The following is a 27,045-nucleotide window of genomic DNA, read 5'->3' as shown; positions in this document are numbered from 1 at the left end:
TGGCACTGACTAGGTCACAGTGTATGGAGACACCACAGTAGTAAGCCAGATGAATTTATTCTTGCCGTCCAGGAAAGAGATTTCACAGCTTTCATCAGTGGCCTCTGCAGTCAGCTTAGATCTTTGTTCTGCCACACTTGCTGCCTTCCGTGGGTGTGACTAGCCCTTCTGGAATTCTGCTGTCTGAAGTTTCAGAAAAGAAAGGCTGCATTATCATCCATGCAGTCTCACTGAAAACATTAAGCTGATTTCTTGCTGTTACTAAGAAGTAATGTCCTATTTGAAGTTTCACCAATCCAAAAGGTTTTCTGTGTTTCTAGCTAGTATTCCTAATTTTAGCATAAGCACTCACTGTGTCCCATTTGTTGTTGATGTAGTATGCAGATGTAGTTGCATGAAAGCTGTATGAAACTGACAACACTGTTAATGAAAGTTCTTTCTATGATATTTGCTGTGGGGCAGATGTAACTTGAAGCGAAGATTAAACTGATTTTAGGCAGACAACTAGGAGAGAAAGGTGAGGTTAGAAAAAGTTTTATTTTCTGATAAGCCCTGCTTCAAAATACCTTTTTATCTAATAAAAAAGCTAATTTTAGGCCAGTGCAGTGGCTCATGTCTGTAATCCCCACACTTTGGGAGGCCAAAGTGGGCGGATCACTTGAGCCCAGGAGCTTGAGACCAGCCTGGCCAACATGGTGAAACCCCGTCTCTACAACAGTGGAAAAAAAAAAAAAAAAAATTAAATCCCAGCCACTCCGAAGGCTGAGATGGGAGGATCGCTTGAGCCCGGTATGGTTGAGGCTGCTGTGAGCTGAGGTCACACCACTGCACTGCAGCCTGGGCAACAGAATGAGGTGAGACCCTGCTTCAAAAAAAAAAAAATTAAAGTTTTGTTTTTTGTTTTGAGATGGAGTCTCGCTCTGTTGCCCAGGCTGTAGTGCAGTGGTGTGATTTTGGCTTACTGCAACCTCCACCTCCCGGGTTCAAGTGATTCTCCTGCCTCAGGCACCTGCCACCATGCCTGGCTAATTTTTGTATTTTAATAGAGATGGGATTTCACTATGTTGGCCAGGCTGGCTTGAACTCCTGACCTTGAGTGATCCTGCCTCCACCTCCCAAACTGCTGAGATTACAGGCGTGAGCCACCACACCCAGCCTAAAGTTGGTTTTGAAATAAAAATTGTGTGTGATTGACCTTGCGAGCTAAACCTTGCTCTGTCGGAGCCTTCCCCAGTTAGGTACCCTGCCTGTCTCCCTTGAGCCTTGGTCCCTTGGCAGCTGTCCTGTCCTCTGGATAAACAAGTATTGAGTTACCGTGCCTCTGACTGGGACCGTAGGGAAGGAAATATCAAGTAGCCCCCCACTGCCCACCACTCAGGCTGTCTAGGAAGTCAGATTTCTTTAAACTTTTGAGAACACTACATGGAAGCATTAAGCACACCACACTGGCACTGCCAGCTAGCTTAGTGCCTGTGTAAGGCACAAAACATGAAATCTGCATCTCTGATCATTTTTGTCCTAAGAAGGGTAGTAGTGTTAGTCTGTTCTTGGGGTTGCTATAAATACCTGAGATTAGGTAATTTACAAAGAAAAGAGGTTTCATTGGCTCATGGCAGGCTGCATGGCACTGGTTTCTGGTGAGGCTTCAGGAAGCTTTTACTGATAGTCAAAGACAAAGAAGAGAGCAGGCCTGAGAGAAGAAGCAAGGGAGTGAGGCGGGAGACTTGAAAACAATCAGATCTCACTTGAACGAACTGAGCAAGGGGATGGTGCTAAACCATGAGAGATCCAAACATCCAAACCATACCAAGGTAGAAACTGAAATGAACTTCACTTCCTTTTAATTACATATTGAAGGGAAGCTTCAAGGGCCAGAAGAAGACAGAGACATTGAAGTAGAAGGGGAACATTCAGTGGGAGATCCCAAGAAGCCTAGCAAGCGGACTTCTAAGGTAGATGCAAGGATAGCTGTGCTCATTGCTTGATGTTTATAATAATTGTCACCAGTAGCTAATCTTTTACAACAACTGTACTGATATGCAGAACTTAAAATTCATCGTGGCCAGAATTTACATTTTGTGTGGACCAAAAATAGAAATGAAAAAATGGGAGTTCACTTAGACTTACAAAGTTACAGTAAATTAAACTGATTTGATACTGGCCCAGAAGACAACAAACAGAATAGGACAGTAAGCCTAATAACTGACAGGTGTTTAAATATGTGGTAGAATAGCATTTCAAGAGTCAAGAAAAGATGGACTATTTAATAAGCCAATTTTACCAGCTCCAAATACCTACTTGGAGAAGGGGCAAGTGATCTGCTCTCCTTGGCCTCTCAAAGTGCTAGGATTACAGGCATGAACCACCGCACTCAGCCAAGAATATACATATTTCAGAGGTGGTTCACGTCTGTAATCCCAGCAGTTTGGGAGGCCGAGGCAAGAGGATCACTTGAGCCCAGGAGTTCAAGACTAGCCTGGGCAACATAGTGAGACCTTATCTCTCTCTATATTAAGGTATATATATATACACACACACGTAGATATATATATATGCATATTATATATATATACACACACACAGGTATATATATAAAATCTAATAAGCTAATTTTAGGCCAGTGCAGTGGCTCGTGTCTGTAATCCCAACACTTTGGGAGACCAAAGTGTGTAAGTGTATATATACACACATAAAATATATATTAATAAAAAATAGGTATAGTCAAATAGGAAAAAGGAAAGTATGATAAAAATAGTTCACCAAAGAAGAAATACTAATGATCGATGGAAAAAAATCATCATTAGTAGTAACTAAAGAATTCAAATAAAGCCAGGCACAGTGGCTCGCGCCTGTAATCCTAGCACTGGGAGGCTGCGGCAGGTGGATCACTTGAGGCAAGGAGTTTGAGACCAGCCTGGCCAACATGGTGAAACCTTGTCTCTACTGAAAATATACAAAAATGAGCTGGGCATGGTGGCGCTTGCCTGTAATCTCAACTACTCAGGAGGCTGAAGCAGGAGAATCACTTGAACCTGGGAGGCGGAGGTTACAGTGAGCCGAGATCGCACCATTGCGCTCCAGCCTGGGTGACAGTGTGAGACTCTGTCTCAAAAAGAAAAAAACAGTCCTTTGTAGGTGTAAGGCTGTTCTGAGAGCTTTTATATATACTCATTCATTTAATTGAGTCTATGAAAGAAGCACTTTTGTTATACCTATTTCATAGATTACGAAACTGAGGCTCAGAGAGATTAAGTCACTTAGTATATAATCTTTGTCAACTCTGCTTAAGTTGACGTCCAGAACTACTATGGTCTGGCTGTTGGTCTGGTTGTTGGTCTTAAGCACTGCTATACAATGGAGTATAGGGTGCCATTGTGTTTATCAAGGAGCATGTGTGTATGTACCAGTACAGGCAAGAGTACACAAAGTTTGATTGCTTATCTAAGGCTAAGGTGAGTGTAAGCCAGTACAGCTGTTTTGGATGGAAATTGGCCATAGTTAGAAACCTCGAGAGTTCATACCCTTAATCCAATAATTCCCCTTTGAGAAAGTCTACCCAGGGAAATAATCTGGGGATAGGAATTTGGCTTGGGAACTTGAATTGAGACATAAGTTTACAAACAGGAATTTATACCTAAGGATAAGAGGCCAAACCTGCAGCACAAAAAAGCCTTGGTCTCACAGGTCACAAATAGACATTCAGTGCAGATTTTTATTGCTATCATCCCAGGTTAGAGCCCAGTCTACACTACCTGATAGTCTACACTACCTGATAGCTGGCTCTGCTGATACTCAGGCCAACCCAAGGGAAAAAGATGGATTTTCTTTTTGGGGGAAGGCTGGTCTTTGGTGCAGACAGGAGGAATACTGGTCCAATGGGCTTAGGAGGGCAATATTATTTATCAGTCACCCAATAGAGAAGGGTGCTTTCCATTCATCAATGTTTATTTTACTGTCTTATAGGAAACTTGGGAAGTAAGCAGGACTTCCCAGGCCTCTTGTCTTGTGTTATGGGAAACTACAGGACCCATCAGGCATTTTTAGTTTCATTTACCAGGCAGTTTATTGATTGTAAGACTTAGCATACATGATTCACAAAGTTCTCATTCTTGATAATTTTCTGCCCAAATGTAGCTTCCTGAGAAGGGCAGGAGTGATCCATCACGTGGTGGGTGTTCATGTTTCTGGTTGGCTCCAGCCCCTTCCCTCGAATCCTGTGCTTTAACAGCTGGAATCCTTCAGTGTTTCTGGGTGGCTCACTGCTTATCAAATATTCAAGGCCTACAACCATTGCAGCCTTTCTCATACCTCCACTCTTGAAGCTTCTGCTCAGGCTAACTTTGTCTCTTCCCTACCTCTTAATTGAAACTCTGGAATTCTCTGCTCCTTTGTTTTTACCTATTTGCCTGTTCAAAGTCTGTCATTATTGGGATGGAAAGTGAGCAACTCTGATCATTTTTAGGAGCACTGTAAATTGGACAGCCCTTCCAGAAAGTCATAAAAATGTCTGTCTCCTTTGCCCAGTAATTCCACTTCTAGACATTTAAAGAAGTCCAGAAGTATTAAAAGAGAAAGCTGAAACTGGATCACTTCCTTACGCCTTATACAAAAATTAATTCAAGATGGATTAAAGACTTAAATGTTAGACCTAAAACCATAAAAACCCTAGAAGAAAATCTAGGCAATACCATTCAGGACATGGGCATGGGCAAGGACTTCATATCTAAAACACCAAAAGAAATGGCAACAAAAGCCAAAATTGACAAATGGGATCTAATTAAACTAAAGAGCTTCTGCACAGCAAAAGAAACTACCATCAGAGTGAACAGGCAACCTACAAAATGGGAGAAAATTTTCGCAACCTACTCATCTGACAAAGGGCTAATATCCAGAATCTACAATGAACTCAAACAAATTTACAAGAAAAAAAAAAACCCATCAAAAAGTGGGTGAAGGATATGAACAGACACTTCTCAAAAGAAGACATTTATGCAGCCAAAAAATACATGAAAAAATGCTCATCATCACTGGCCATCAGAGAAATGCAAATCAAAACCACAATGAGATACCATCTCACACCAGTTAGAATGGCAATCATTAAAAAGTCAGGAAACAACAGGTGCTGGAGAGGATGTGGAGAAATAGGAACACTTTTACACTGTTGGTGGGACCGTAAACTAATTCAACCATTGTGGAAGTCAGTGTGGCGATTCCTCAAGGATCTAGAACTAGAAATACCATTTGACCCAGCCATCCCATTACTGGGTTTATACCCAAAGGATTATAAATCATGCTGCTATAAAGACATATGCACACGTATGTTTATTGTGGCACTATTCACAATAGCAAAGACTTGGAACCAACCCAAATGTCCAACAATGATAGACTGGATTAAGAAAATGTGGCACATATACACCATGGAATACCATGCAGCCATAAAAAATAATGAGTTCATGTCCTTTGTAGGGACATGGATGAAACTGGAAACCATCATTCTCATCAAACTATCACAAGGACAAAAAACCAAACACCGCATGTTCTCACTCATAGGTGGGAATTGAACAACGAGAACACATGGACACAGGAAGGGGAACATCACACTCTGGGGACTGTTGTGGGGTGGGGGGGAGGGGGGAGGGATAGCATTAGGAGATATACCTAATGCTAAATGACAAGCTAATGGGTGCAGCACACCAACATGGCACATGTATATATATGTAACAAACCTGCACATTGTGGACATGTACCCTAAAACTTAAAGTATAATAATAATAAAAAAGATTAAAAAAAAAAAAAGAGTACCTATGACAGCGGTTGAGATTACCAAAGGAACCACTGTGTGCCAGAGTAAGAAAGGGCCAAGGATGAGGCCCAGGGAACACACCCTTATTAAGGGATGGAGGCCAGAAAAGAACAATCAGAGCTGGAGGAGGAGAACCAGGAAAGATAATTATGTCAAGGATATAACTGAAGAAGTAGGGAATGGCCAACACAAGTAAAATAAAGACCAAAACCTGCCCATTGGATCTAGCAATTAGGAACTTGAACCTTACCCCTAGATATACCTGGGAATTGTCAGGGACAGAAGGCAGATCACATGGCATTGAGAAAATGCAGAGATATCAAAAAACTATGAACTAAAAGAGATACTAAGCAAAAGACTGACCAAGGAAGATTTTTAGAAAGCGGATTGACTTCTTTGTTCATCCATTCAATACACTGAGTGCCTTCAATGTGCCAGTAGTTCTAGGTGCAAGAATCAATAAACAAAACATAGGTTCTTCTTTCATTGAGCTTATTTTCTTGTGAGAGTAGGCAATTAGCAAATATTTTATGACGAATGATGATGAGTGTTGTGAGAAAAAAATAGTAGAGAGAGTGATGTGAGCAGAGTATAGTGCTGTTTGGGATAGGGTCAACGAAGACCTTGAAGTCATCTTTGAACAGAGATACTAAGTAAGGAAGCAGGATGGTAAGATTTGGAGAGTGGCTCTCCTCCCCACATTATGCGAGCAGAGGGCAGAACAAAGGCCCTGCTTCCCTAGTCAAAAACAGCACTCTCGCCAGCAAGGTTTGAACAAAGCGAGCAGGTTGGAGCTGAGGTCAGGAGTGGCAGTGGGCCAAGGCTAGGCCATGCTGCGGCTTGGATTTCTTTCTCAGTGGGGAAACCACGGAAAATGTTGGCCAGAGGATTCTTTAAAAACTTTTGTTGCTAAAGGGCTCGCTCTGGCTGCTGTATTAAGAAGGAACTATAGGGAGACTATTATAACAGTCTTCCAACATGAGCAAAACTTAGCCCCTGAAAGCTGTAGTGAGGTAGAGGAGATAGCTAGGTGAGAGACAATCAGACAGGTTGCAAAATCAGTGGGAGAAAGGGAAATGCTGAGTGGTTAGGACTGGAAATGTTATGGGGTAGGAGATGGAAGAAAGGCAAATGAAGAGCCTGAAATATGGAAATACACAGAGGACAATTTGCAGAAATCCCTTCCTTGGAGAGTATCTCCATCACTGAGGGAAGCAACTGCTGCTTAATGAGACAGTACAGCATAGAAGTAATGGTGTAAACTCTGCCATGCTGTGGATTTAAACCCCAGTTTGAGCAAGTTACATACTCTCCCTTTGTCTCAGTTTCTTCATCTGTAAAATTATCATAATAGTGCCTACCTCCTAAGACTGCTGTATATAATGAATTTTTAAAATTTTTATTTATTTTTTTTTTGAGACAGGGTCTCTCTCTGTTGCCCAGGCTGGAGTGCAGTAGCGCAATCTCCGCTCACTGCAACCTCTGCCTCCCAGGTTAAAGAGATTCTTTCTTGTGCCTCAGCCTCCCAAGTAGCTGGGATTACAGGTGTGAGCCACCACATCCGGCTAATTTTTGTATTTTTAGTAGAGATGAGGTTTCGCCATGTTGGCCAGCCTGGTCTTGAACTCCTGACCTCAAGTGATCCACCCACCTCAACCTCCCAAAGTGCAGGGATTACAGGCCTGTGCCACCGTGCCTGGCTTGTATTTAATGAATTTAAAAGATAGACTCAGAACATGATAAAGATGTGATACATAATTACTGTTATTCTCACTGGGATGCAGAACAGCTTGTAGTCAAGAGCCTAGATTCTGGATCCAAATTGCCTGTGTTCAAATCCTGGCTCTGCTCCTTTACTACCTGGAGAACTTTGAAAAAGTTACTGAATTTCCCTCTGCCTATTTTTTCATCTGTAAAATGGGTGTAATTATAGACCCTACCTCATAGGGTTATAATAGATAGGATCAGTACATGTAAAGTGCATATAATAAGCACATTTAAGTGTTTGCTATTGTTTGTATTACTAAATTGTTGACATTGCCCATTCTGCCTTTTTACATAGCTGACCAAAGCCCAGTGCTTGTGGAGATCCCATGAGTGGTTTTCAAAGCAGAACTTTGAACCCCTGACTCCACATGTCCTCACAACAAGCAGGAGTTCTTGGTCCTGGGGCAACTTCAGTAATACTATAGTTTGGTGTGACAGAATACATTTTTGAAAACAGCCAACCCCACACATAAGTATACTTAGGGCAACAGTTTAGATGCCCATAGATATTTTCTAAGCAGAATACTTTCTAATGTACTTTGAGCCCTTTTTAAAACATTTTTTCTTCATAACATCCACCCCAAAATGTCAATTTGTAAAAAAAAATTTAACAGAATAAATTACTTACCCAGCCCTATTTAATGTCCTAGAGACTACAGACTACTTTTCTTTTACTTTTTTTTTTTTTTTTTTTGAGACAAGGTCTGGCTCTGTCACCCTGACCAGAGTGCAGTGGCAACATCATGGCTCACTGCAGCCTTGAACTTCTAGGCTGAAGCAGTTCTCCCACCTCAGCCCCCAAGTAGCTGGGACTACAGGCGTATGCCACCACGCCCAGCTAATTTTTTAAGTTTTTGTAGAGGGGAGGTCTCACTCTATTGCCCAGGCTGGTCTCGAACTCCTGAGCTCAAGCAATCCTCCCACCATGGCCTCCCAAAGTGCTAGGATTACAGGCATGAGCCACCGCACCTGGCAGAGACAATATTTTACTATTGAAAACATTGACTTCTCATAAGGGAAATATTCAGTCTCTGTATGAGGATTGGTTTTGGTTGTGTATAACAGTAAACTTAAACTAACGATGATTCAAACAAGATAGTTTCTTTTCCTGCACACATGCAAGTGTGACTTGGTATGTGTGGCTACTCTGCCCCATGTGTGGCTACTCTGCCCCACAAGATTGTTAGGTGTCCACTTTTAGGTCTAGGTGTCTTGGTGTCCCACAGTCCTTAAGGTATTACTCTCAGGTGCATAATCCAGTACGGCTAAGCAGCATAACCACATTCCAAGCAGCAGGATTCAGGTGGGTGGGGAAAGGAGAAGAGATGACTCAGAAGTTGTGCACACTTTTTGCACTTCTGTTCACATTTCATTGGCCAGAACTTTGTCATATGGCTATTAAAAAAAAGCCTAGACTAAAAAAAGTATTTAATTTGAGTGACCATGTACCAAATAAAACAGCTAAAAGGATGATTATAGAAGAAGGAGGAGAATAGTTTACTTTTTTCACTTATATTTTGTACTATTGCTAATAGGGAGAATATATTTAAAGACAAAATAGCAACCAGTGCCACAGTCCTACAATTTTTATTAGAAGAATTGTTGATTTCATGAAGCTTTTTCTGATCTGTGACTTCAAAACCCATGACACATACTATAAGTTGAGATCTGAGAAATCTTTTAAAATAATGTTTTAGAATTGAAATGTGTCAATGAAAACAAATACAAAAAACATCAAAAGCTTAAAAAATGAAAACTAAGCAAATCCAAGCTGCTAGTGCTGAGTAAATGTTACAAGACATGTTGAAAATATGTACGTTCTCACCAGATTTTAGATCCAGCTATATCTCACGTTGACATTTCTATATAAATAGCATAAAAGTAACAAAAGACACTTTTTAAGTGGCTAGAGAAAATGACTGATGTAAAAATGAGATGTAACGAAGAACATTAAAGCTCTAAGGTTAATTACACACTTGTGCTAGAACCTCATGGGAGGTCAGGGTACACTATCCCTCTGATTTGGTGTCTGAGGACTTTGAGGTAAAAGTGACTCGCTGGCCTCATTCAGAGTAGTCATAGAGAGGGAAATCCCACGTGGTTAATTTTCATTCTTCTTAGGAGGGAAATGTTGCAAGTGCTAGCATATTTTTATAGCTGAGACTATACAAAAAGATGGCAGTAACCCAAGAAGGCAAGAGGTCAGCGAGTTGACACAGGACTTGAGGAAGGAAATGCTGACAAAACCTTATGCTAAGAATCTGTGAGGGTATCTGAATCTGTAGTTACTTTAAGACTTATTTGTTGTGCTGGAAATCTGAAAACATTTCTATTTAAAGATTCTTTAAAAGTATCTTAAAGGCTTTTAGCACTTACTCAGATCATAAGAACAGAATGACCTAAAACATAACCAACCTAAAGAGTCATGATACAAAAAAAAAAAAAAAAGCCTTTCTGGGAACATGAGCCTCACAAAGTCATAGGAATAGGAAATGGAAATACTTAATCAAGTTAAAGTCACTAATATTTAGAAAGCCTCAGTTGTTCGAGGGTGCATTTCCTTGTGTCTGTTACAAAAGCCAGTTTATTCCAAGAAAAATACAGAGAACTGTTGTGTTGACATCTAGTAAATCAAGCAAGGAAATCAGTCCTTTAACAAACAGCCCTTTGTTGCCATAAAACTACCCTAGCCTCTCTGTTCCCTGAATGGTTCTAGTGTCTGACTACATGGCTTGAGAGGAGACAAAAATACCTGTACCCCACCTCCTGCTACACATAAGAATTTTGGAACTAGGTTTGCTACTTGTCCCTACAGCCTCAAGTAGATCAGCAGATTCAGGATGGGCCCTTGGAGCCTACTGGATGAAGACCATGCCCCCACACCAGGCGGTGACTGATTTGCTCTCAGCAAAAGACAGAGAGAGCCCTTGGATTAATAAGCATGTAGTTACCCCATATGCATATAAAACTATCATATATCTATACAAATTAAAACTTAAAGTGTGTAGAGCCCAGCTGTCATCAGACTGGTTTGCACCTCACACCATGTGACAGATTGGACACAGACTCTGCTGTGTGTGCCTTTATGTGAATGCACTGCAAAGACAACCATACTCTTTGGCTACTTCCAGAGAATCTTTAGAGATTCCTGTTAAATGTCAGTTTTTTCATCTGCCATATATTGCATGTCTACTATGTGTAGGTTACACACTTTCTAATCCTTAAATAATACTGCAGTATGGGAATTAGATTCATAAAGTACTGTTGAGGAAACCAGGGTTTAAAGAGGTTAAGTGACCGCCCAAGATGCAAAGGCAGCCAGCCTAACTCCACAGAATGTGTTTTCCCATACTCTGTCTCTTTACACCTCCTTAATTTCTTCAAACCCATCTAATTTTGGGGCCTAAAGTAAGCAATTTACTAGCCTGAAGCTCAAGCTCCAACCACCTTGTTCCTGCCCCCCAAATCTTGAATAACAACATGAAAAACTCACATACTTGGTTATTCTGAGAACTGAAACCTACATAAAAATCCTCCTAAACTCATTTTTACTTAAATTGCTTTTTCCAAGCCTATTACTAAAGGTACTAAAAACAGTGTGAGCTAAACACATGGTAGCCTCACCCACCACACCTAGAATAGCTTTTCCTGTCTTCTCTCACTTTCCTTGCTTCCTTCCCTCCTTGTTATTGATGAAGACTGAAAGCAGCAATGATGGCTCAGGCTCTCTTAGTGGACCATGAGCTATTTGAGGAAAGAAGCAGTTTGATTTTGCATCCCTAAAACCTTACAAACAGTGCCTGACTGGTTCCATAAATGCTTTGTTGAATGAGTGACACCCATAGGAAGTTCACATTGGTATAACTTTATTGAGAGTTGCTTTGCAATGTAGTCATTAAAAAAGCTACCACTGTAAGCTGTTTAGAGTTTGAGTTGTTAAGAAAACTGCAGATTTATTTTAGAGATACTGCTATTCTGCAAATCTCAAACACAAGAAATGATACTAATGGAAGGAAAGCACATTGATAGGGTTTGAATATTTGTCTCCTCCAAATCTCATGTTGAAATGTAATCTCCAATGTTGGAGGTGGGGCTTGGTGGGAGGTGATTGGATCATGAGGGTGAATGCCTCATGAATGGTATAACACCATCCCCTTGGTGATAAGTGAGTTCTTGCTCAGGTCACATGAGATCTGGTTGTTTAAGAGAGTCTGGAACATCTCCCTTCTCTCTCTCACTTCTGCTCTTGCCATGTGATACACCTGTCCCCCTTCACCTTCCACCATGAGTGTAAGCTTCCTGCAGTCCTTGCCTGGAGCAGATGCTGCCATCACACTTCCTGTAGAGCCTGCAGAACTGTGAGCCAATGAAACCTCTTTTTTAAAATAAATTACCCAGCCTCAGGTATCCCTTTATAACAATGCAAAAGAACTAATACAGGCATTCTTTCCCCTTCCCTTTCCAAATGATGCCTTCTCAACTCTGACATCTTCTTGGCAGCAAACAAGACTTTTTTAGTCTGTCAGGTTCCAACCTGAGCTGAGGTCTGAGGGGAGCTGGTGGACGGGTGGTGGGTAGCTGAAAGAACGCTCGAGGGACCATAGGCAGTTGGGACATGGCTTTATTCTCTCCCGCTCTCCTACAGAGTCAGCAGTGCCGTTATATTTCTCACAGACAACAGTGGCTTAAAGCCAGATATGGGCTCACACAAACAGGTTACATTAAATGACTACATAAGTGTGATTACATAGTGCACAAGATTTTGTGCCTGCACTCCAAACCTGCTGTGTCATGCTATACTGGATGTCTGCCTTGGCCTACTCCTGACTGAAGCATAGCCATTTTCCTTATACTCCACCCACTAGGCTGAGGGAGTTCTCCTAGTGGGGAGATGTGCCCACAGGGCGGAACCCTGGACCCAGAGGCCACAGCAGCAATACAGAGAGCAACAACTCACTATTAATATTCTCACTATGCTGCCCATAATTATTAAGAGTCCAGCGTAAGCCAGAGCCCAGAGATGCCCACCATGTTTGTAGGGGGTCATCAGTAAGGCTTTCAACTGCCTTGATTTCCTGGGAAACTCCTTGCAAAGCTGCTGTTATGTTTTGTTGATTGTCAGGGATAAAGGTATAACATTGTGTTCCCAAAAGATGCCAGGGATGAAGGTACGACATTGTGTTCCCTAAAGAGCACAGGTGCCACCTTGGGGAGCAGTTAATATGTCTAGGGCCATCTGGTTCTGCAGTACTACCTTCCTGGTTTGATCAACCTCATCTGTCAACAGAAGGAGAGTAACTTGGGTGTAATTCAGGCCTTGAGCGGTGTGCTCAGCAAGCGCTGCAACTTGCATTTCTACAGTTATGACACCTGCTCTAGGGATGGCTAATACTAAGGGGTAGAGCCACCTGGTTTTGCACTCACAAAAACCAGGAACGTAGCTCCTCCCAGTTATGTGGGTGTCTAGGCAACGTGAGAATATCAGTGGCAGGCACAAAAGGCCACCCCCAGGTACAGCAGCCAGTACAGTTCACTGGCAAAAAGAACTATCCCGTGTCTCCATAGACCCATAAACTCCCAGTGAGGCACAAAGTCTACTAGGTCCTGGCCTTGCTGAAGCTGCCTATTCCGACACACCTTTGGTGTGGTGACATATGTTATATTTGTGCAGGCTATGGTGGGTAACCACCCCATGGTGGCATTACCCCAAAGCTGCTCTATACATCATGGTACCTGTGGTGGGGGCTAACCCCCACTAACCAGCCCCATGCATCATAGATGCTATGGGTCAGCCAGGGGGTGGGAATGCCATGGGTTTTGCAGCTCTCCCTATCCAAAGCTTGCTGTGTCATGTTACAAACGTTGGCCATGGGACCCCAAGTCTCTATCCATGTCTGGTTTTCTGCAGAAGCTGGATGTATGTGCCAGGGCAAGTCATCCGCAGCTGCTACGGGAAGGGCGGTGCAGATCAACAGTTGGACACATTTGTCATCTCAGCATAGCCCATTCCACAATGCTGTTAGAGCATGTCAACTTATGGTCAGAACAACAAAGCAGGCACACACAGGTAAATCACTCTTCTCAGGCAAAATACAAGCCAACCTTTTATCTCTGGATAACAATGCAGCCGCCAAGGGTTTCTGCCCTGGGCAATGGTACCACAGCTTCTCAGCTCCCCATGGTTTCTTTGGGTCCTGTATTTGTACCAAAGTCACTGGGGAGCTCACAATAGGCCATACAGACAATACAAGGAGGGGGGGTTCCTTCCCTGAGCATTCCCCTATGAACGGTCAATTGTGGAAGCCATATATTGAATACCCAAGGAGTGACATGTAAATCATACTGCAGGCCCTCCCCCCAGAGGGCCACCATAGCCAGCCATTGGCAATGGGGGGCTTGAAGGGTCCACGTTCAAAGCCAGGTTTTTTGTTCCTCTGCCTTTAGGGGCATTAGGGCAGGCAACCACAGGTTACTGTTGGTCCCCATACCTGGTCAGAGGAGGTCATCCTTCTTTCCATAGGTCTTGCCACATGGCCTGGCCCCAAATGGGCCAGTGACCAACTAGCCAATTGTGTAACTTCCAGGTAGTTAACCACAAGGTCGGGCCTCAGTAAACTGCCCAGCTACTGGGGCAGATTACCATGGGTGTCTCCTTCTTGGTGATCACCATCCATACTGCCCCGAGTTCAGCTCATTGACTACTTTGTCCACCCCCAGTATCAAACCATATGGTATCAATACTAGGCTGGACTGCAACAGCAGTCCAGGCAGCAGTAACACCCTGGCTGGACCCATCTGTATACCATGCTCCATTGGGAATGAAAGAGGTGGCCCTCTTTAAATGGTAATGGCTCAGGGTTTAAGAGTGCCTCAGGCTGACCCATGGCCTTATCTTGCATCGGGACTACAGGTCCCAAGAATTCTTGTAATTCTCCTGCTAAGGGGCTTTTACTCAGGGTACTCTGCTGTTCTGATTAGGCTCCCCACTTTGCTAAGGTAGATGTCCGTGCCATCCCAGTCTGGAGGGTCATTACCCATGAAGGTACCCACCCCACTATTGGGTAAGTCATCTACAGGCATGACTACTGTTGCTTGTCCCGTCACTCTCTCACAAGCCTGAAGGGTGGCATATGCAGCTATTAACTGCTTCCCTATCAATGAGTACCAGAGCTCAGCTTCCTTCCAAAGTTGGGACTAAAAGGCTGCCAGTATTCTAAAGCCCTCTGTGTGCTGCCATGGGCCTTGCCAAAAGCATCTGTGGTCACATGAACATCAAGTTCAAATGGGCGCCCCTGATCAATTACTTGTAGGGCCTGTGCTTGCTGTATGGCCCACTTGGCTGCCAGAAAAGCCATCTCAGCCTCATTGTCCCAATCCCAAGTAGTTCCCATTTTTGTCAACGGACACAATGGTTTTACCATCTGAGCGAAATGGGGTACAAATGCCCACCAATATCCCGAGGCCCACAAAAGTCTGTAGTTGCCTTATCGTTGTGGGCCGGGTATATGCCTGAATTTTATCAATGATGGCCTCTGGTATGGCCTTTGTTTTACCCAAGCAGATAACTACCAATAATTTGGCAGACAATTCAGGCCCCTGGACCTAGGATTTTTTGACTGCCCAACCTCATGCTGCCAAATGTTGTTGTAAAAGGGGTACCACCACTTCTAAACCTGCAAGAGAATCAGAGGTTAACATAATATCATCAATATAATGGAATAGGTGGATTCCCTTTGGACATTTCCAGGTGGCTAAATCCGTGGCAAGGAGACCATGATACATGATGGGGCCATGCACATAGCCCTGCGGCAGCACTGTGAAAGTCCACTGTTGCCCTTCCCATGTGAAGGCAAACTTCCTGGCTCTCTGGAGCAACGTCAACTGAGAAGAATGCATTGGCCAAGTCCACCACATAGTGGTACTCTCCCAACTTCATCGTCAAGGGGTCCATCAAATCCATCATAGAGAGTACAGCTGCATGTAAAAGGGGTATTACTTTATTTAGTTCTTAATAATCCACTGTCATCTGCAAAGTTCCGTCAGGCTTCTTGACTGGCCATACTGGAAAATTGTAGGGTCTGTAGGTGTTACACATTATCTGCACCTTTTCTAACTTCTTAATAGTCTCAGTTATCTCTGTATGCTCACCTGGCAAGTGGTATTGACAGGTGGAAGTAATCCATAAGGGTTGTGGCAGGACGTGGAGCTAGTGATGTGTATGTCTGTGGAGTACCAGCTTAACCACACATACTTGGAGTCTGAATTCCCTGGCCATGGTTTGTAAAGCTAAGCCATGTAAAGTATCCACCCCCAAAATGTATTCAGGTTTGGGAGAAACATAGTTTATAAGTGGGGAGCCAAGCAGCCAATGCCAAGGTGCAAAGATGCAGGTTTCACTTTCACCGACTGACCTCCATAGCCATCTATATATGCAGCCTTTCCTGGAAATTTATCCAGGTTCCCATAGACGAGAGTACAATCTGTGCCAGTGTCTACCAGCATCAGCACCCGCTGTATGTTGGTGGGGGACCAGTGGATTGTCAATTCCACTTGTGGCCTCCATTTGTCCAGTGTTCCCCCAAGCCGGGCACCTTGGCCAGTTCCCTAATCAAACACCAAAAGTTCTATACCTCCATCCATCTGCAAGGAGTGCTTGAGCTGGAGTGTCCAAGGGGGACTGAGTTGAGCAGCATCATCCTGCCACCTCTTGGGCATTTTCTGGAATTGCTGCTCCAGTGACAGTTGCCTCTACAAAGTTAACGGCACTTCATTGGGTTGCCTATCAATTTTCTCTTGGTCAACCCTATCCAAAATCGAATCAATCTATATCTGGTAGCGTGTGGGTCATCCACTGGGGCCCCTTTTTGTCCCATGAGGTGGCCCCCTGCAGAAGGGGTGCCGTTCTCCTTTTTATGGTGTAGATTCCTAGGTCCCACTAATGGCCCTTTGCTTCCCCAAGGGCCGCCATGGCAGTAGTCACTTCAAGTATGTGGCACCCCACATATGGAGAGAGGAGACCGGCCAGGGATCTGAAGGCACGTGGCGGGGCAGAGCCCAATACAAGGTCCCTCATGTGGGAGGTAAAGCATTCATCATCTGGCCATCAGATATTCAGATCAAACATAGCCTGCCATATACCCGTCTCCCAAATTACTTGCACCAAATCTGTATACAACTGCCATTTACTCACACTTTTTGATATTTCTCTGGTGTCATTCCATATCATTTGTATGGCCACCATCAGCCATTCAATTAGGGTGTGATCACCTTGGCCCTGTGCTAACTGCCTGCTTACCTGCAATTGGTGATGGAGGGAGGGATGGATCATAATGGAGTCCAACTTTTCCATTTCAGAGGCAGGGGAGACAATATTTTTGGTTCCCTCATCCCAAAAGCAAAGCATCCAGGCGGGTAGGGGTTCCCCCAAGTGCTGCCAACACTGTTTACCTAATTCCTGCAACTCAGTTGGGGTATAGTCAATGTATGACATGTGCTCCATCATGGTAGGGGGGTCCCTGAGCCCACTCCTGGGATCCCAATGGCTGTTCATGTTCTATTTCCTGATGGACCACTGGGTAAGCTCACAACAGAGGTTCTTCCTTCTCAGTATCAGACTGAGTTGGGGTCTCTGACTGGGATGATAGGCTCAAGCCCACACTAACAACAGCTCCTAATTCTCGTTCCAAGCTGTGTATCCGGGACTCCAGGCACTCTGCTTGCACCTGGAGGTCCCTGACCTGTGTTGTATCTGACAGGGACTGAGTGCACACTTCCCATAGTACAGTCAAAAACACCCATCCAATTCTGCCAGCAAAAGCGTGCTCCTTCTTGGTGCTCTCTGCTTCCAGGTGTTTCAGAACCTTCTTCATGCTCACAGGGGACCTGTCCACTGCTCCCCATGTTTCCACCAGGGCCCATCCCAACAGCACTGCTGCCACTGGGTACCATAACCCATGTTGGGGCCACATGACTTACCCTGGATCATCAGGAGCCGAGGGCTCATTCTCCTCAGAATCCTGCCGACTATACCAATTGTCAGGTTCCAACCCAGGCTGGGGTCTGAAGGGAGCTGGTGGATGGGCGGCAGGTAGCTGAAAGAACACTCGAGGGACCATAGGCAGTTGGGACATGACTTTATTCTCTCCCCCTCTACTACAGAGTCAGCAGTGCAGTTATATTCATCACAGGGAACAGTGGCTTAAAGCCAGATATAAGCTCACACAAACAGGTTACATTAAATGGCTACATAAATGCGATGATTACATAGGACATGGGATTGTGTGCCTGCGCTCCAAACTGGCTGTGTCATGCTGTACCAGATGTCTGCCTTGGCCTACTCCTGGTTGAAGCACAGCCATTTTCTTTTTTTTTTTTTTTTTCCAGTTTTAGAATTTGTTGACACTATTAAATAGATCACTTAATAATAAACCAATGGGCTTTTTATTTCCAAGATTAAAATTAGTATCTAGTAGCTCCTACTTTATCTTTTTTTATTATTATACTTTAAGTTGTGGGATACACGTGCAGAACATGCAGGTTTGTTACATAGGTACACATGTGCCATTGTGGTTTGCTGCACCCATCAACCCATCATCTACATTAAGCATTTCTCCTAATGCTATCCCTCCCCTATCCCCAACCCCTGACAGGCCCAGGTGAGTGATGCTCCCCTCCCCGTGTCCATGTATTCTCATTGTTCAACTTCCACTTATGAGTGAGAACATGCAGTGTTTGGTTTTCTGTTCTTGTGTTAGTTTGCTGAGAATGATGGTTTTCAGCTTCATCCATGTTCCTGCAAAGGACATGAACTCATCCTTTCTTATGCCTGCATAGTATTCTACGGTGTATATGTGCCACATTTTCTTTATCCAGTCTATCATTGATGGGCATTTGGGTTGGTTCCAAGTCTTTGCTATAGTGAATAGTGCTGCAATGAACATACGTGTGCATATGTCTTTATAGTAGAATGATTTATAGTCCTTTGGGTATATACCCAGTAATGGGATTGCTGGGTCAAATGGTATTTCTGGTTCTAGATCCTTGAGGAATCGCCACACTGTCTTCCACAATAGTTGAACTAATTTACACTCCCACCAACAGTGTAAAAGTGAAAGTGTTCATATTTCTCCACATCCTCTCCAGCATCTCTTGTTTCCTGAATTTTTAATGATCGCTATTCTAACTGGCGTGAAATGGTATCTAATTGTGGTTTTGATTTGCATTTCTCTAATGACCAGTGATGATGAGCCTTTTTTCATGTTTGTTGGCTGCAGAAATGTCTTCTTTTGACAAGTTTCTGTTCATATACTTTGCCCACTTTTTGATGGGATTGTTTGTTTTTTTCTTGTAAATTTGTTTAAGTTCCTTGTAGATTCTGGATACTGACCCTTTGTCAGAGGGATAGATTGCAAAAATGTTCTCCCATTCTGTAGGTTGCCTATTCACTCTGATGATAGTTTCTTTTGCTGTGCAGAAGCTCTTTAGTTTAATTAGATGCCATTTGTCAATTTTGGCTTTTGTTACCATTGCTTTTGGTGTTTTAGTCATGAAGTCTTTGCCCATGCCTATGTCCTGAATGGTATTGTCTAGGTTTCCTCCTAGGGTTTTTATGATTTTAGGTCTTATGTTTAAATCTTTAATCCATCTTGAGTAAATTTTTGTATAAGGTGTAAGGAAGGGGTTCAGTTTCAGTTTCCCGAATATGGCTAGCCAGTTTTTCCAACACCATTTATTCAATAGGGAATCCTTTCCCCATTTCCTGTTTTTGTCAGCTTTGTCAAAGATCAAACGGTTGTAGATGTGTGGTGTTATTTCTGAAGTCTCTGTTCTGTTCCATTGGTCTATATATCTGTTTTGGTACTAGTACCACGGTGTTTTGGTTACTGTGGCCTTGTAGTATAGTTTGAAGTCAGGTAGCATGATGCCTCCATTTTCGTTCTTTTTGCTTAGGATTGCCTTGGGTATACAGGCTCTTTTTTGGTTCCATATGAAATTTAAAGTAGTTTTTAAGAATTCTGTGAAGAAAGTCAATGGTAGCTTGATGGGTATAGCATTGAATCTATAAATTACTTTGGGCAGTATGGCCATTTTCACAATATTGATTCTTCCTATCCATGAGCATGGAATGTTTCTCCGTTTTTTTGTGTCCTCTCTTAATTCCTTGAGCAGTGGTTTGTAGTTCTCCTTGAAAAGGTCCTTCACATCCCTTGTGAGTTGTATTCCTAGGTATTTTATTCTCTTTGTAGCAATTGTGAATGGGAATTCCATCATGATTTGGCTCTCTGTCTATTATTGGTGTATAGGAATGTTTGTGATTTTTGCACATTGATTTTGTATCCTGAGACCTTGCTGAAGTGGCTTATCAGCTAAGGAGATTTTGGGCTGAGAGGATGGGGTTTTCTAAATATACAATCATGTCATCTGCAAACAGAGACAATTTGACTCCCTCTCTTCCTATTTGAATACCCTTTATTTCTTTCTCTTGCCTAATTGCCCTCACAGAACTTCAATACTATGTTGAATAGGAGTGGTGAGAGAGGGTATCCTTGTCTTGGAAGCACAGCCATTTTCCTTATACAGTCACTTGATATTTTCTTCTGACTCAAATTCACACTGTGAAGGAAAAACTGCCACAACTAACAAATTTGGTGGGATTCTTACCATGTTATGACTGGCTTGCTTTAAAATCATGATCCGAACTCTGCAAGTGTGAGAGAAAAAATCAATTTCTGTTGACCTGCTGAAATCAGTGAGTTGCCACATAGGCTGTTTTTGTTGGTTACTAGAAGCTGTTTGATTTGTCCCAGTGGAAAGTAAGTTTTTTTTTTTTCCTGAGAAAAATAGAGATAAATCTTATCTATAACAAGTTTATCATTCTTTAAAAAATGGCAACTTCACTCCATTTTGAAGTGTAAGATACACCCGTCAAATACACATACCTTAAGAGTCCTGCTTGATGAATGTTTACAAAGTGAGCACACCCAGGTGAATTACCACTCAGATCAAGATTACCAGAAAAGCCCTTCATGTCTCATCCTAGTCATTACCCACCACAAAGATAGCCACTGTTTTGACTTCTATCATCATAGATTGGTTGCTTGTCTTCTTTTTGAGCTTTATTAAATTGAATCATACTGTATGTCTGCCTTCTTTCAATATTACATCTGTAAGATTCACTTGTATATTATAGCTACACGTGTCAGTAGTTTATTCTTCTTTATGCTGTGTGATATTCCATAGTGTGACTAAGCACAATTTACTTTTTTTTTTTTATTGAGTGCTTAGTAGTGAGAATAGCACAATTGACTTACAGGTTCTATTACTGATAGTCATTGGGGTTGTTTCCAGTTTTTAGCTATTATCATTACAGCTGCTGGGAACAGTCTTGTACATGTCTTCTGGTGAACATAAGCATTCATTTCAGTTGGATATAAAGCCCAAAGTGGAATTGCTGTGTCATGCAGTATATGTATATACATGTTCAGGTTTGATAAATATTGGCAAAATATATTTCAGTGTTCATTCCCAGTTACAGTCTTGCCACCAATTATATGAAAGTTTCAGGTGCTCTGTATTCTTGTCGATGTTTAGTTTCTTCAACATTTTCCTTTCTTTTTTTACTTTTACTTTGTTTTTTTTCGGACAAAGTCTTGCTCTGTCACCCAGGCTGGAGTGGAACGTCATGATCACAGCTCACTGCAGCCTCAACCTCCAGGTCTCAAGCAGTCCTCTCACCTCAGCCTCCCAAGTGGCTGGAACCACAGGCACATGCCACCGAGGCCTGGCTAATTTTTTAATTTTTATTTTTGTAGAGATGGGGTCTCACTGTGTTTCCCAGGATGATCTCAAACTCCTAGGCTCAAGCAATCGTCCCACCTCAGCCTCCCAAAGTGTTGGGAATACAGGTGTGCCACTGCTCCTGGCCTATTTTTACTTTTTTAGAGACAGGGTCCCCCTCTGTCACCCAGGCTGGGGTATAGTGGCATGATCATAGCTTACTGTAACCTCAAACTCCTGGGCTCAAGCAATCTTCTGCCTCAGCCTCCTAAGTAGCTAAAACAAACTACAGGCATGCACCACCACACCCAGCTAATGTTTAAATTTTTGTAGAGACAGGGTTTCACTACATTGCCCAGGCTGGTTTTGAACTGAAACTGCCTTTGCAAAGATTATGACAGCGAGAGACGTGTAGCATGGTTGACTTCATCCTGCTTCTAGACTCACAGGCAGGCTGGCCTTGCTTATTCCTGGGCACAGGCCAAGTTAACAATGGGAGAGATTTGGTTTACAGTTTAGCATTGAAGCAAAAATAATAATAGTCCCTCCCTAAAACTCATCCCCTCTTTGTTCTGGGACTGAAACCAGCTTTGTAAGACTAATGAAAAGTCTCAAGATTAGGGTTATGAGGGGAGACTGTAGGTGTAAAGATAACCAGCCATTGTTCCCTAGCTTGCTTTTCTATAATCCCTTACTGCTCAGGAGTCATGTGACCAGAGGTCACAAGATTTTTGACTTCTCCAATTGCTCCTATAGATGACATCACTATTGTAGAACCTAAGACTGGTCTTTTGAGATGTTTTTCAGACTTTTGCACTCTGGCTACTGACTGACTCCACCTGGACCCGTGGCTCATGACTCTTGTGGCCCCCACCCAGAGGCTGACACAGCGCACAAGGACTGGTTTCTACATTTCTACAATTTAATCTCTAACCAATCAGCAGCACTCATACCCTAGCCCCCTGCCCACCAAATTATCCAAAAAACCCTAGCCTCTGAGTTGTCTGGGAGGCTGATTTAAGTAATAAAGTCCATCTTCTGCTTGGCTAGCCCTGCATTAATTAAAATCTTTTTCTTTTCTTTCTTTTTTTTTTTTTTCTTGCTCTGTTGCCCAGGTTGGAATGTAATGGTGTGATCTCGGCTCACCACAACCTCTGCCTCCCGGGTTCAAGAGATTCTCTTGCCTCAGCCTCCCATGTAGCTGGGACTACAGGCATGTGCCACCATGTCTGGCTAATTTTTGCATTTTTAGTAGAGACAGGGTTTTACCATGTTGGCCAGGCTGGTCTCAAACTCCTGACCTCAGGTGATCCACCCGCCTTGGCCTCCCAAAGTGCTGGGATTACAGGCGTGAGCCACCATGCCTGGCCTAATTAAACTCTTTCTTTGCGGCAAAAAAACCTGCTGTTCTCAGTGTGTTGGGCTTTCTGGGCAGCAGATAAGATGAACCCATCAGGCAGCACTAGGGTTTATCAGAACCAACTTTTGGGTTTGTCGATTTTCTCCTGTGTATGTCAGCTTTCTCTTTAATTGGTTTCTGCTTGTGGTGTTATGATATATAGTTTTCCATCCATAATTCCTGGTTCATCATTCCCATATCCTTTGTTGTGGTCGTTTTTCTTTTTTAAAATTACCCGTTCTATGAACACCTTGTTACAATCTTTTGTTGTTATAATGTTGGATGTGTTAGACCCAACCAGCGGCCTCAGAAAACAGAATCTCTCTCCTGTCTTCCTTTCACTTGCCCCAAGGCAGGAGTCTAATGTTTCCCTGCCACTCCGATTGTGGGACTTAAGGGAGGCAGTCTTGGGGACTGAGCCCCCTCACTCTGTGGGTTCTGACACCATCTCCAGGTAGATCGTGTTGGAACTGAATTGGAGAACACCCAGCTGGTGTCTACTGCTCGGCATGTGGCAAAAAACCCCACATTTGGTCACAGAAGTCTTCTGTATTATTGACCATTTTTGTTTTGGGTAAAAAAATATAAAAATTTTAAAACGAGGTCTTCTGTGTTGATTGTTGTGGTGGGAAAGTAAAGGAAAAACATTGTTTGTGACAGTTTTTCCTGAAACAGTGTTCTCATCTGTATTTTCTTACCTTTACTTTGGATTTATGTTTTTTCCTACATCCTGCGAAAGGAAAATATCTTGGGCCCCCAAAATCACAAAGCTAAAGGGAAAAGTCAAGCTGTGAACTGCTTAGGGCAAACCTGCCTCCCATTCTATTCAGTCGCCCCTCTACTCACTGAGATAAATGCATATCTGATTGCCTCCTTTGGAAACGCTAATCAGAAACTCAGTGCAACCATTTGTCTCTTATCTACCATGACCTGGAAGCCCCCTCCTTGCTTCGAGTTGTCCCACCTTTCCAGACAGAACCAATGTTCATCTTACATATGTTGATTGATGTCTCATGTCTCCCTAAAATATACAAAACCAAACTGCCCTGACCACCTTGGACACATGTCATCAGGACTTCCTGAGGCTGCGTCATGGGTGTGCGTCCTCAACCTTGGCAAAATACCTTTTTTTAAAATTCTGCACGGTGGTCCTGAGAGTGGTGGGTGCCACCCTGTCCTGGGTGGAGAGAGGGCTCAAGGGCCAGTTAAGGCCAATGGCGGGAGAAGGGGGGTGTTGCAGACCCTAGAATGCGGAGAAGGCAGGGGGAGGCCTGGAGGCAGCTGTGATAGGCCGGTGGAGGGTGGAAAGCACCAGAATGGGACCGGGCCAGGGCTACAGGGCCAAGGACCCAGGCCACAGGGCACCCCGGGAGGCGGGCACAGGGTCACATGACACAGAACATGAAACACAGGCACAGGCTCACAGTAAGCACATGGACAAGTGGGCACAGGTTCACAGGCCAGATGCATACCAAGCATGGCTGGGCCAGACAGCAGGACACAGTGGCGGTGTCACACACAGACCACAGGGGAGACATGGCGCTATAGGACACATGGACTTCACGGCCACAATGCACCGACCAGGTCACAGAGCTCAAGAGATGTGGTAAGGAGCCTTTTGGCACTACTGCACTGGAATCATGTGAGACAAGACTGGTGGGGCCTCTGGAGGTGCCTGGGGCGGGTCCCCTGTGGCCCCACTGGGCTTAGCCCGTCTTCCACTTTGTTGAGCAGCTTCACCACCTCATCATAGATGATAAACACTGTGGCCACATCCAGGCTGACCTGGCCCAGCGCGGGACAATGCCCTTGTAGAATGCCTTGAGCTCCTCCTTCCTCAGGATCTGCCAGCCGCAGTCCATCGAGCTCCGGTATTGGTGCGCCTCCAGGCCCTACCTGAGGGTCTTAATCACGTCCAGTGGAGTGTTTCCAAAGACGCTGGCTGTGCACACGATGGCTCCGAAGACCCCAGTGATGAGCGGGTTCATAGGCTTGTTGGGGTTGTCTCCTCGGTACCAGTTGTGCAGGGAATGTCATGACGAAGAAGCGGATGGCCTGGTTCCAGCCCTGTTTCAGTATGGTGGCCGTGAGGCTCTGATACATCCCCTTCAGCCCTTGTTCCCGCACAATCTTCCTAACCCGTGGAAGAATCCTCTGTACTTGGGGTTTGGGGAGGTCTGGTCGTGGATGAACCTCACCTTGATGGTCTCCATGGGGCACACGATCACCACGGCCTCAGCCACTCCAGCGCCCAGGCAGCACAGCAGCCTGCGCGTGCTGTCCAGCCGTCCCTGGGAATCCCGCAGGTGGTTGCTGAGGAACTAGAACATTCCAAAGCTGGCGGCCGCCTTGGGAATGGAGCCGTAGAGCAGGGAGCTGAGACCGCGGTACAAGCCCAGGACGCCATGGCTGCGGACTGTCTGCCACACCCAGTCCCCGATGCTCTGGTACCTCGGCGGGTGCGAGGGCTAGTCCAGCTGCCACTGCGTCTTCACGTACTGGGTGGGGAAGGTGATGTAGATCTCGATGCCGCCCGCCAGGCCGCCTGCCAGGATCGCCTTCCCCAGGTGCGTCAGCTTGGCCTTCCCAGACGCTGGCGCGGCGGCCGCCAGAGCGTGTGGAGCTCGAGGCGCGGACATGGCGGGCGGGAGGCTGGGCGCCCAGTGGCGGCCTTGGATACCAGCTTCCTGAACTCCGCGCTCAAAATGAACTTTCTAAATTAACTGAGACCTGCCTGAAATTTTCGGGGTTCACAGTCCTTAAGGTAACAGCTTAAGATTTTTCAGCCTTTCTTTTTTAATACATGAATTTAAAGTTATATATTTATCTTTAAACACAACTTTTGCTGGATCCAAAAGGTTTTGACATGTCATATTTTCATCATTGTTCAAAATATTTTCTCATGAGTTATTAAAAAGTACATTGATTTTGTATCCTGAGACTTTGCTGAAGTTGCTTATCAGCTTAAGGAGATTTTGGGCTGAGACAATGGGGTTTTCTAGATATACAATCATGTCATCTGCAAACAGGGACAATTTGACTTCCTCTTTTCCTAATTGAATACCCTTGATTTCCTTCTCTTGCCTAATTGCCCTGGCCAGAATTTCCAACACTATGTTGAATAGAAGTGGTGAGAGAGGGCATCCCTGTCTTGTGCCAGTTTTCAAAGGGAATGCTTCCAGTTTTTGCCCATTCAGTATGATATTGGCTGTGGGTTTCTCATAGATAGCTCTTATTATTTTGAGATACGTCCCATCAATACCTAATTTATTGAGAGTTTTTAGCATGAAGGGTTGTTGAATTTTGTCAAAGGCCTTTTTCTGCATCTATTGAGATAATCATGTGGTTTTTGTCTTTGGTTCTGTTTATATGCTGGATTACATTTATTGATTTGCGTATATTGAACCAGCCTTGCATCCCAGGGATGAAGCCCACTTGATCATGGTGGATAAGCTTTTTGATGTGCTGCTGGATTCTGTTTGCCAGAATTTTATTGAGGATTTTTGCATCAATGTTCATCAAGGATATTGGTCTAAAATTCTCTTTTTTTGTTGTGTCTCTGCCAGGCTTTGGTATCAGGATGATGCTGGCCTCATAAAATGAGTTAGGGAGGATTCCTTCTTTTTCTATTGATTGGAATAGTTTCAGAAGGAATGGTACCAGCTCCTCCTTGTACCTCTGGTAGAATTCGGCTGTGAACCCATCTGGGCCTGGACTTTTTTTGGTTGGTAAGCTATTGATTATTGCCACAATTTCAGCTCCTGTTATTGGTCTATTCAGAGATTCAACTTCTTCCTGGTTTAGTGTTGGGAGGGTGTATGTGTCGAGGAATTTATCCATTTCTTCTAGATTTTCTAGTTTATTTGCGTAGAGGTGTTTGTAATATTCTCTGATGGTAGTTTGTATTTCTGTGGGATCGGTGGTGATATCCCCTTTATCATTTTTTATTGCATCTATTTGATTCTTCTCTCTTTTTTTCTTTATTAATCTTGCTAGCAGTCTATCAATTTTGTTGATCCTTTCAAAAAACCAGCTCCTGGATTCATTTATTTTTTGAAGGGTTTTTTGTGTCTCTATTTCCTTCAGTTCTGCTCTGATTTTAGTTATTTCTTGCCTTCTGCTAGCTTTTGAATGTGTTTGCTCTTGCTTTTCTAGTTCTAGAAAATGTGGCACATATATACACCATGGAATACTATGCAGCCATAAAAAATGATGAGTTCATGTCCTTTGTAGGGACATGGATGAAACTGGAAATCATCATTCTCAGTAAACTATCACAAGAACAAAAAACCAAACACCG

At 43.7% G+C, this 27,045-nt stretch overlaps 1 protein-coding gene and 1 pseudogene across 2 annotated transcripts in view; both read right to left on the bottom strand.

Moving 5' to 3' along the window:
* CCDC83 (coiled-coil domain containing 83) overlaps positions 1-27,045 on the bottom strand; it is a 123,456-nt gene that overhangs the window by 7,801 nt on the left and 88,610 nt on the right. The gene's annotated exons all lie outside the window — the stretch shown is intronic.
* Positions 23,829-25,384, bottom strand: LOC129007576 (tricarboxylate transport protein, mitochondrial-like; annotated as a pseudogene).

Source organism: Pongo pygmaeus, chromosome 9 (genome assembly GCF_028885625.2).
Source record: "Pongo pygmaeus isolate AG05252 chromosome 9, NHGRI_mPonPyg2-v2.0_pri, whole genome shotgun sequence".
NCBI lineage: Eukaryota > Metazoa > Chordata > Mammalia > Primates > Hominidae > Pongo > Pongo pygmaeus.
The sequence above is the reverse complement of the archived record's forward strand: the minus strand, read 5'-3'. Positions and strand labels throughout refer to the sequence as shown.